Source organism: Crocuta crocuta, unplaced genomic scaffold, assembly GCF_008692635.1.
Source record: "Crocuta crocuta isolate KB4526 unplaced genomic scaffold, BGI_CrCroc_1.0 scaffold433, whole genome shotgun sequence".
In the NCBI taxonomy this organism is placed as follows: domain Eukaryota; kingdom Metazoa; phylum Chordata; class Mammalia; order Carnivora; family Hyaenidae; genus Crocuta; species Crocuta crocuta.
Genome location: NW_027530001.1, coordinates 2,374,126 through 2,386,316, shown reverse-complemented (window position 1 = coordinate 2,386,316; position 12,191 = coordinate 2,374,126). Strand labels below are relative to the sequence as shown.

Here is a 12,191-nt window from a genome sequence, read left to right as displayed (position 1 = left end):
TCAGCTGCCTGTTTCTAAGAGTTGACAACATCACGGAGGACATGAGACGTGCCCCCAAACCTCTGAGATATAAGTGCCACCAAAAACTTAGAAACCGGATGATGTAAAGCTTAGTCAAGAGAGATATTGTCTCTGCCTGCAGGGGATGGGTTGGGGAGAGCCTGCAAAGTTTCAGCAAGAGGAAATGTGGAAAGTGTCAGCAGGCAGAGAGGTGGAGGAGGGGACAGTATTTAAAGTGACAGAAGATTCACAGGTGGGGAAAAGACCAGGGCCAGATGTAGAGTTTTGTGCACAGTTATAATTCAAACACCCAGGTAACCACTACTCAGATCAAGAGAAAGAACTGTGCCAGCCCCTTCAGAAGCCGGCCTCATATGCCCCATCTCAGCGCCAGCCCCCCAACCCCCCAAATAATCACGGTCTTTGTATTTCTATGGTTTTATCACCAGAGTGTGCATCCCTAGACACTAGGAATTAATCGTGCTTGTTTTATCATTTTCTTACTTGATATGTATTTTGAGCCCATTTTAATCTACAGGTTCTCTTACATCCTTTTTTTTCTTATGATTTTTCTTTTTTTTTCTTTTTAATTTTTTTAATGTTTTATTTATTTCTGAGAGAGAGACAGTGTGAGCAGGAGAGGGTCAGAGAGAGAGGGAGACACAGAATCAGAAGCGGGCTCCAGAGCCCAACGCAGGGCTCGAACCCACGAACTGTGAGATCATGACCTGAGCCGAAGTCAGACGCTTAACCAACTGAGCCACCCAGGCGCCCCTCCTTATGATTTTTCTTGAATAAAATCTTGGGCTACTTGACGTATAGAATTGCTCATGGTCTGATTGTTGCTCATTGTATCCTCATGGTCAGTTCAATATGCTCCTTGCACTTCCTTCTGTAAATTGGCAGTTGTCTCCAGAGGCCTTATCAGATGGAGGCTGGATCCTTAGGGCCCATTTGACCAGACTGTAGCAAATGAGTAGAACTTGAGTAGGAAGTTGGGCTATAAAGGCATTCTGTGTAGAGATCAGAAATCCAAATGCTATAATTGTGCTCTTAGGCTGTGTATGGTCCAACTCCCATTTCTCTCTCTCTCTCTCTCTCTCTCTCTCTGTGTGTGTGTGTGTGTGTGTGTGTGTGTGTGTATGTATGTGTGTATAGGGGTCAGGGAAACTAGGAGGGCCACTTTGTAGGCTTTGGAGCCAAGGAACAGCATCTCACAGGTATCTTTTCCAGCCACGTACCTACATGGAAGTGACTCTATTGGTCACAATGTTAAAAGGGTGGACTAAGGAGTGTCTGAAATCTTGGAATAATATGCAGGTGGTTGGATGTCTTTGTCTATAGTACTGTGCTGTAGAGTTGCTAAGAATTTTCTAAAAATGCTTATAAGCAAAACTTATGTGTTAGGGAATGGTAAGTTCATAGTATAAACACTTTTGTTAATAGCATACAAATGTTATAAGAATAAGTCTAGAGAGAAATAGAAGTCTTAAATCAAGAAGAACAAAAAGAGCAAATCTAAGTAAAAGAAACTTAAGGTTATGTTGAAAGAGCGGGAGATTTGTCATTTTTTCATCATCATTTTTTCCAGATGGCTTATTGAAAACTACTGCCATGAGTAGAGTTTACTTTTATTATTTTTTAAAGTTTATTTATTTACATAAACCCAACATGGGGCTTGAACCCATGGCCCTGAGATCAAGAGTCACATGCTTTGCCGACTGAGCCAGCCAGGTTCCCCTACCATGAATAGAATTTAAATAGGGTAGTGGTCTCACAAGTACTATTTCTTTCTTTTTTTTAAAGTTTATTTACTTATCTTTGAGAGAGACAGAGTATGAGCAGGGGAGGGGCAGAGAGAGAGGGAAAGTCTCAAGCAGGCTCTGTGCTGTCAGTGCAGAGCCTGATATGGGGCTCAAGCTCATGAAACTGAGATCATGACCTGAGCTGAAATCAAGAGTTGAATGCTCAACCGACTGAGCCACCCAGGTGTCTATCACAACTATTATTTCTTGGAAGAACTTTTGGTGTCCTTATTATCCTTGTGTTGCATTTAAAAAGTAAGAAGGTGGGGCACCCGGGTTGCTCAGTTGGGTTAGCATCTGACTTTAGCTCAGCTCGTGATCTCATAGTTTGTGAATTCAAGCCCCACGTCAGGCTCTGTGTTGACAGCTCAGAGCCTGGAGCCTGCCTCAGACTCTCTGTCTCCCTCTCTCTCTGCCCCTCCCTGCTCATGCTCTGTCTCTGCCGGTCTCTCTCTCAAAAATAAACATTTTTTTTTTTTTTAAAAAGTAAGAAGGCTAGTTTATAAGAATGGCTAATATGCACATGGCACTTACTTTGGGCCAGATATTATATTTTTACCATTTTATATGTTAACTAATTTAATCTCACAACAACCTAATAAGGTAGGCATTAGTATTCTTCCCATTTTATGTATTGGAAATTGAGGCACAGAGAGGTTAAGTTACTTGTTTAGGTTTATACAGCGAATAAGTGGTGGAATGGACATACAAACTTCGGTAGCCTATCATTCACGCCTCACCTCTCAACTAGAATCTAGGTGGGGGCTGGGACCAGTGGCTCAGGGGTTTCTCTAATACGGAGGCTACATGTCTGTTTTCAGGCTGAAATATCTGTTCTCCTTAATTTCAAGAGAGCTCAGGAGTGAGCCCTGGCCCCACTGCACACTGTAGACAAATGACCCAACACGGGGTCCCTCTCCTTTCTTCTTTGAACCTTGATTTACTCACCTCTGCTGTAAAAGGGATAATGATACTTCTCTTATAGGGTATTCTGAAGATCAGTGAGATCAAGTATTGGAGAAATGTGTTAAAAGACGTAAATGCTAGGTTTGCTATAATTTTAATAATACACATTATCATCTTTACTTACATATTTTTGAGGAACTTGTGTAAAGAGCTTCACTATATTTGAAATATTTGGATTTCTACAATAAAGAGAGGGGGCTTCCTCATTTGAAGTGTTAGATTACTTTGGTGTTAAGGAGAGGACATTTCCAAATGAACCAATTGAGGCTTTCCTGTTTTAAAAGTTTAATTGAAACAACTTTAATAACCCCTCCAAGAAGGCAAACAGCAAATTTAGCTTCAGTTTTGATGACTGATTTTCCCTCACCTAAGCATCACTTATCATTAACAATGGAAGCTCTATCTTTATAGATAAGAGCCATGGATCATCAAGGCTCTTCTCAGAAGTTTAGGTACCTTAAAAAAGGCCAGGTTTGGGGTGCCCGCGTGGCTTAGTTGGTTGAGCATTCAAGTCTTGATTTTGGCTCAGGTCATGATCCCAGGGTCGTGGGCTTGAGCCCCGTGTTGGGCTCGTGCTGACTGAGCATGGAACCTACTTAAGGTTCTCTCTCTCTCTCTCTCTCTCTCTCTCTCTCCCTCCCTCCCTCCCTCTCTCTGTCTCTCCCTCCCTCTCCCCCACCTCGCCCTCCCTCTGCTTCTCCTTTTCCCTCTCTCTCCCTCCCTTTGCCTCTTCCTCTGCTTCTCCCTCTCTCCCTCTGCCTCTCCTCTCTCTCCCTCTTTCTCTCTCTTCCTCAATAAAATAAAATAAAATAACGGCCAGATTTGCTTTTTTTAGTTCCGGTACAGGCCCATTTAACTTTATCTTCTTAGCAATGATGTGGAACCAGTCCCCAAACATGGCCACCATTTGTGCGTGCCAACTGCTGGTTTTTAGGGAAATCAGATTGGAGTTTACAAATATACATGCATTCCCAAGGGTGGAACAAAGCACTTCACAGTATTTTACGTATTACCTTGTTAGTGGGTCCCCAGCATTGGCTGAATAGAGAAAAAATAGTGAATTTTATTTTTGCAAAGAGTATAAAAATGATTAGCCAAGATTGGATTTAAGGACATTAGTAAAATGTCACTTATATTTGATATATTTTAAATCTGTTTTAAATGAAATATTTTAAAAATACAGATTAACATTTAGGAAACAAACACCTATGTGCCTATAACATCCAGATTTAACAGGTTTTATCATTTAGACATGTATCCTGAATCAAAATAAGAAGCAAAGAAAATGTTACTGGTATATTAAATCCCCTTGGTACTCCTTCCTAATTGCATTCTTTCCCATCCTCTCTCTCGAAAGGTGACTACTCTTCTGAACTTTTTGTATATTATTTCCTCAATTCCTTTTATGTTCTTCTTCTGCATATATCAGTGGACAACATATAGAACTGTGCTGTGTATTTTTTAATCTTAAACAAAAATTCTAAGTTGTCTTTTTTTCACCAAACTTTGTGTTGAGATTCATTCATGTTGATGCATGTAGTTCTGTTCCATTTATTTTGTCTGTTTTATAATATTTCATTAAAAATATGATTATTCATTCTCTGATATATGGACATTCTCATTGTCCAATTTTCTTTACTGTGAACGGCACTTCAGTACTCATTCATAATGTATTTTCTTACATAAACTCACCCATCATTGAGTTTCTTGGGGAATATATTTAGGGAAATAATTGCTGGCAGTAGGCTATGACATCTTTAAGTTTATTGCCATATTGCTTTCCACTGGGTTATTTTACCTCACATTTCTATCAAGCACTGCATGAGAGTTCCATCACCTTACTAATACATTATAATTTCCGACTTGCAAAAATTTTCCTAATTCAATGGATATGAAAATGTGTCTTACTGTTTTAATATGACTTCTCTGATTACTGTAAAGTTTAAATGTGTTTAAAGATTCACTGTAAATTTAGAATTCATCCCCTGTGAATTGCCTGTATATATTCCTGGTCTATTTCCTGTTGGCCTTTGGTTCGTCTTTTTATGTATTTATAAGAGTTCTTTATATATTCTATGTACAGCTTCTCCAAATTTGGGTTTGTTGTTTAATTTTGCTATTTGCCTAAAAGAAGTTTTAAATTTGAGTGTAAATTTATTAGCTTTTCCTTCATGGTTTGTGCCTTTTATGTCTTGTTAAGATTCTTTTGTGACCCTGAGATCATAAAAACATTCTTCTGTAGGTTAATATTTTTCTTGTTCACATTAATCAACATGGAAATTATTCTTATGGGAGCTGTGAGATAAGAACTAATTTTTATATTTCTTCGTGAATTGTGGTAGCATTGTTTATTAAGGGTTTATGCTTTTTGACTAATTCTTTTCTATGCCACTCTTGTCCTACACCAATACCTATATATGCATAGGTTTGTTTTGGGGGTCACTAGCTGTTTCTCTGCATCTCTTTCTGTGTTAGTACCATACTATTTTAATTTCTTCAGCTTTATAATAATTCTTTTTTAAAGTTTATTTATTTTGAGACAGAGAGATGGAGAGAGAGAGAATGAACCAGGGAATGACAGAGAGAGAGGAAGAGAGAATCCCAAACAGGCTCTGCATTGTCAGTGCAGAGCCCTTTGTGGGTCTTGAACTCATGAAGATTGTGACCTGAGCCAAAAACAAGAGTTGGACGCTTAACTGACCGAGCCACCCAGGCACCCCTATAATAATTCTTGATATCTGGTTGGACAAGACTTATTTACCTATTCTTAATTGTTTTATCTTATGAATTTTAGGCTCATATTGTCAAGTCCTCTGAGAAATTCTTTGGAATTTGAATTAGTAGATTAGTTTCTGGAAAAGTAACATATATTCATTTATTTGGTTCCATATTTATTAAGTTTTAGGATATAATTTCACTGTCATATTGCCTCCATTCATTTCTGATGAGATTTTAGTGGTCCTTAGTATGGTTCTCTTAAACATCCTAAGTCCTTTTTGTCTGGTTGCTTTTGACATCTTCTCTTTTCTTTATATGCTAGCAGCTTGGCTTTATTGTGCATAGATGTGATTTTCTTTGTATTTATTCCTGCTTGGGATTCACCAAATTTCTTCAGTCTGTAAATATATTTTGTTTACCAAATTTGATAACATTTGTGGCCATTATTTCTTTAAGCATTTTTTCCTCCCTCATTTTTTTTTCTAGCACAACTTTCTGGGCCTCAAATTACATGCATGTTTGATCTTTTGATGTTATCATGTAAGTCACTGGGGCTCTGCTCATTTATTAGAAACCTCCCTCCTCTTCCATCTGTCCTTCAGATTGGATAATTTCTAGTGATCTGTCTTCAATTTCACTGATCCTTTCTTCTGTCATTGCTATTCTGCTGTTAAGCCCATCCAAGAATTTTTCTTTTTTCCTGTTGAGATTTTCTGTTTGTTCATTCACCAAAAACATATTTTCCTTTACATTCTTGAGCTTATGATAACAGTGGCTTTAAAACCCTTATCAGCTGATTTTTAACATCTTAGAATGAGTCTCCATTAATGATAGCCTTTTCTTTTCAGGATGAGTCACATTTTCCTGTTGCTATATCTCTGTGTAATAATTTTTGGTGACATTATGACTGAGATATTGTAGAAACTCAATTCAGTTCTGTTCAAGAGGTTCTTTGGTTTTTGAGTGGGTGGTTAATTTGGCTGGACTTAAACTCCAAACTCTGGCTCTTCATGGTGGGCAGCTACAGAAACCTCTGTTGAAGTCACTTTGGAACTATGTGAGTTGATTTGGAGTCTACCCATACCCGTATGGTTCAAGGGTCAGCCTGTGCAGAATTTGACACTCCTCCTCTGTGGCCCCCCTTTCCAAAGTTTCCCACTTCACTTCTCAGCTGCTGTGAAAGCCAGGAAGCTTGTTGTCTGGCTCTTCAAGCCAGGAGAATTATGGATTTTCTAAATGAGTTTTAGTCATCCAGCCTGGCTTGGACTTAGTCTGCCTTTAGACAAAAGTGGTGCCATTCCTTTCTTCCAAACATAGATTACTTTCCAGTTCCTGCTTCTGTGTGGTTGTTCTATAGCCAGTTATTTTTCATAATTGACTTTATAGTCCTTACCTGCAGGATGGCTGATCTAATAGGAGCTACACCTTCATCACTGAAAGCTAGAAATTGGAATCCTGGATCTGTTTGATATGAGGTTTCTCATTTTGTAGTTACCTCAGTTCCATGCAGTTTCTGCCCAGGGCTGCCGGATACAGTTCTTCTAGTCTCTTTTAAACAGACAGTGTAACTCTTTGAGGCTCTAGTTTATTCAGAGAGTCTTGCTTCCAGGCTCCTGCCTCCCGTCGTCCTGGGGTCATGTCTCCTAACATTCATGTGGGGACAGAACTGTAATAGCTCTTTTATCCAAGACCAAATCCCCTGGGCTCCTTTGGCTTCAGATCTAGCATACTCATCTGACTTTCATTTGTTTCTTCATCCTTGGAAGCTGTAGGTTTTCCTTCATTATTGCTTCTGTTGCTGCCTTAGCTTTTATCCTTTACTAAGTATTTTTAAAATATGATTACAATTTATTCAGCAATTCTGTGTTTGTAGTGGGAAAGGGGCAGCTACATTGGCTTTATCCATTTTGTTTTCAAACATTGGTGGCAGTGTTTTCTATAGTGAGTGACATCAGACCATCCTCAGAATTCAATTCTGACTGCTAGTTCTTGTCCTCAGGAGGGGACTGGGCTCTGATATGGGTACAGGGACTTGGTCAGAGGCACAACTAACACTATTTCAGCATCTGGTGTAGCCCCCAACTCCAAGCCCCTCACTTTATATCATTTAATTTTTACAGTTCTTTACTTCAAACAGTATTACACCCACTTTATAGATTAGGAGACTGAGACTTAGATGTAGATCACCTGTTTCAGCATGAGGAGAGTCAGAATCCAAGCTGTTTGACTCAAAATCACATACCTGCAGTGATCCTCTGCTGCCTCCACAGACATTTTGTGTAAGTATGTGGATGGGGGGAAATGAGGCTTTGCTATGTTTCTCAGCAGCCATGACAAAATTTGAGGGCTCATTAGCACGGGGGAATGTCTGGAGCAGTCTACACACGTGTGTTTGCCAGCTCCATTCTTCTTATTGGAGAGATTCGTGGCTTATCACCGAAAGTGCTTTGTTTTGCCTAAATCCAGAAGGAAGTTGTTTGTCTGCTCCTTTGGAGAGAAGTGAAAGGGAGGAATCATGTAAATTTAGACAGCTGGAAAGAGCTTTAATGATAAAGTCTACATGAGGGAATGCAGGTTCTTTCTGAACGGGGCTGCCATCAATAAGATGCAAAGACCAGTTTTAAGAAAAAAACAAAGCAATGATAGTAGAAAATCGTAATGTCAAACCTTTGAATTCATAGTTTAGCTTCTTAATCAACATGTGTTCTTATCAAAAGCAACATGTAGTCACTAAAACCAATATTTAATATTTCGAGCCAGTGAAGGAAACATTCCCTTAAAGCCATATTTTATCCTGGAAAAAGGATTTATTTTGTTCATTTGCACCCACTGAATCATTGGTGGTCTCAGCCTACCTTAGTGAGAAAACGGTTTACTTAGAGTTTTTCAAGGAGGATATTGTTTGTTCCTATAAATTCATGTCTAGTTAGCTTCCTCTCCTATGGACCCATCACAATATATACATATTCTGCTCTTGGCCATAAAAAATTGATTATTCATTTAACAACAAATGCTGTTATTTTTAGACGTCTGATCACTACTTTTAAGCAACGTTAAGTATCTTTTTATTTTTAATAAAGAATTTTCCCTGTGGGATCCTTATTGATTTAAGCCTATCCAGTGCTTATACAAAATCTCTCACATACACTTAATAAACTTTGGAATTAAGAGGGGGCTCTCCCCTGTTTTCTCTCCAAATACAAATGTTTATATGTATATTGCCATTAAAAGAAGCAGGAACAAATCTTACTTAGGTGTTTGCTCAGAAGTACCCTTGGGATTTGTGGTAGGTTTTTATCTCTTGGACGGGGTTGCTTAGAATGTATAGTTTTCTCTGGCATTTGGTGATGCTGAAAGAGGAGTCTTTCTTATAATAATGTAGCTGTTGTATCAATTTCAGTGTTTAGATGAGGAAACTGAGCACTAAAGTGATTTTGTCCAGGTTAGTCAAGACAATACTAGGAGCAAACTAGGCAGGTGTCTCCCATCAGGTTGCTGTATGACCTTGAGCAAGTTATTTAGCCTGTCTGTGCCCTCAGTTGCCTTGTCTATAAAAAGGCGGCTAGGAATAGTACCCTCTTCATAGAGCTGTTGTAAGGGCTGTGGAGTTAATGCGGGCGAACCACCTAGACCACTGTCCAGCATGAAAGCACCATGCAAGTTTACTTTTGATTATTACTGTTAACTTCAGCACAGAATGGATAACTGCAGGAGGCAGGACAGTTTATGGTTCCTGTTAGCTTCAACACTACCCTAGTCCAAGTTTCCTGGGTAATAGAGTTTGAGCTAAGGTTGCATGGTGGGCTTTTTCCAGCAGCAAGAGTGAGGGGAGAAGGGAAGAGAGAGGGAGAGAGCATGTAAGGTGGTGCATTACCTGGCTGGCCATAGCTTCACGAAAAAATGAGCCAGTTGCTCATCACTAGAAAGCTTCCAGCTTGGCTGTGTGGCACCCATGTACTCAGTGCAGTCAGGCAGGGAGGAGAGCGGAGGGCATGCGTCCAGCAGCATGTTAACTCCCCTGATCTCACGCTCCCCCTGCACATACACACAACTCCCGAGGAGCCTGGGTTCCGGCTCGAGTGTAGCACTGCTGCCTCTGAGTCCAGAAGCCTGAGGGTGAGCCAGTGTCTCTGTGGGTCTGGCCAGAAGTGGGTGGAGCTGGGGTGCCGGGGCCACACGAACTCCTCTTGGACCGCGTGCTGTGCGTGCTGTGCGTGCTGTGCAGAAGCCCCGCCCTCAGCCTCAAGGAGGCAGAGGTGGATGGTGGTGCAAGGAGAAGAGGGGAGAGTGGCAGTGATGTGGAGCTCTATGGCAGAGGCTGAGGAGGCAGGCACTGTGGAAGCATCGGGTGGCCTCTGCCCTGGGCCCAGCCTCGCCACCAGCTCTGTGCAGCCTCAGTAAGCTGCTGTGGCTCCATGTCTTCGATTCTAAGTGAGATTATCATGAGGATAAAAAGAAATAGATGTAATGTGCCTTTAGTGCTTGGCCCAGAGGAGACACTAAATAAACGACAGGCAATAAATACTTTCTTATCTACCTATATTTGAAAGAGATATCACTTTCCCTTAACACTTGTGTTTGCCTCTAGAAATAAAACATCTGCTTGAAATCAAAGATGTGACTGAAATGAACCAAAGGAAGCTAGTACTACAGCAAAGGGGGATATTTAACCCTAGGACATGTCAACGGAAATGACCAAGAAAGCTTACGGCAGAGAAGAGAGGCCATCCAAGGAGGTCAAAGGATTCAGGGAAACTCCTGCGAATCAAGAAATGATTTTCATGCTAAAATTGGCTTTATGTTATTATAAACTTGTTTTTGTTTTTAGCGAAGGAAGGGGGAGAGCACGTGATTTCCCACCCTTGTCCCGTGGACACAGGGTGTCTAGATTATATTTAGCACCATCATCTGCAATCATGACACCTCAGGGAGAATAGCAGTCAGTGTTAGACCAAACGGAGGCTGTGATAGGAAACCAGGGAAGAAGGAGAAGTAAATGGGAGATTGCTAGGCTCTGGGGGCCCCTAGGTCAGATCAGATCTGAAACTCAGAGGGAGCATAGTGTTTGGGAATCAAACATCTGGTTCCCGGAACCATAGAAGTAACAGCAAGTCTGGACTCAAAGGCTATGCATGAGAGAAGGGACTGTGATTCCACAGAGCATCTTCTTTTCCTGACATGGGTGCAAGCGGAACACGGAAGCAGAGCAGGGGTGTGGCTTTCGAGTCAGCCAGAGCTGTGCTGAGGGCTGACTTACTGCCTTGCTGACTTGTCACCTTGGTCAGCCTGTCTTGTTATCTGTAAAGGGGGACTAGCAACTGTACCTCCATCATGACCTTGTGAGGACCTGTGAAAAGCCCTTGATGGAAGCCTGGCACACAGTTAGCTCTGATAGCAGTTCACGGTCTTATTTGCTACTGCTTCAGCAGCCTGTGTGTTTCTTGCAGGTTATATTTCCTCTCGGAAGGCTTTTCCATCTGGGAGTGTCTGTGGTATATGAAGGAAGTGTCTTTGTTGCATTCACTGCATAACCTGGAGCTGACACGTTTCTCTGTAGATGGCTCACTGATTAAATCATTTAATCAACAAATATTGATTGAGCCAGGTACTCAGCAAGGTGTCACAGGTAAATAGTCTGGCTCTCACCCTCCCCCACCTTAGAGTTTCCTCCTCATCTGGTGGGAAGAAGGACGCATCAGCACATCAGCTCACGATTGCACATCAGTGGAAGGGCTTCTTAAACTAACGTTTCAAAAAGGACATCCATGAACCTATGAAAATATATGCAAAATACTGTGTGTCAGGCTATATTCATTTTTTTCTGGGGTTGGGGGTCCATAAATCTCATCAAAGTCACAAAGGGTACTGGACCCAAAAGGGAGCAGGAGCCACTGCCACAAACACAAGGGACACAGTGACGCCTCACCAGCCAGGGAGAGGAAGATGAGGCCAGGGAGATGTGCAAAGAATGCATTAATTGGGCTTGACTGCTTAATGCCTGGTGATTGTTTTTTATTCAGGAAGTCTTGGTGGCTTCTCTACAAATGCGGGAATTGAGTCCAGAAAATTTCAAGACTGATTAACTGGGAAAGCCCCATTCTTAGAGGAGCCCAGCCAGAAACACAGTTGCTAGATGGTACATTAATTTGAGAGCTGACTAAGAAATGAAAGGCAGGTGATTTCCTAGCCTGTCAGCCCTAAAAAATATTGAAATGAAAGAAACTTTCCTAAGGTTAATTTTCAGAGGCTACCTGTTAACAAAATTAAAGGGAATATTAGCAACCTAATTACTTTTGCCTGTAGATGTGTGTGCATTATGACACTGTCCCCTCAAGCATCCTGAGGTGGGAAGTGTAGGTGGCACTCTTTCCATTTTACAGATGAGATGCTGAAACCCTGGAGGCTGTTGGTTGCCCAGGTTACACTGATAAAAAAGGTAGAACGACCTTGGTCATCTGGCCTGTCCCCTCCACCACTGACATTTAATTATCTGCCCAAGGTGCATAATAAGTCCTCCATTTATATTTGTGGAACTAATGTTCTTTTACTAAAAAAAAAATCGAAGATCCAAGTAAACACCGAGAGTTGTTTTTTTTGTTTGTTTTTTTTTTTGATGTGTTATTTTCTCAAAATATATCACCTGGAATGTAAACTATGATAATATCATTTACTTTATTCAAAGTCAGCTCAACTAAAAAAATA

At 40.8% G+C, this 12,191-nt stretch overlaps 1 protein-coding gene and 1 non-coding gene across 4 annotated transcripts in view; one reads left to right on the top strand and one right to left on the bottom strand.

Annotated features, from left to right (window-relative positions):
- PLD1 (phospholipase D1) overlaps window positions 1-12,191 on the top strand; it is a 208,221-nt gene that overhangs the window by 61,827 nt on the left and 134,203 nt on the right. The gene's annotated exons all lie outside the window — the stretch shown is intronic.
- On the bottom strand, window positions 1,664-1,736 carry TRNAK-CUU (transfer RNA lysine (anticodon CUU)). Its single transcript has one exon. It is a non-coding gene; the product is annotated as a tRNA-Lys (tRNA).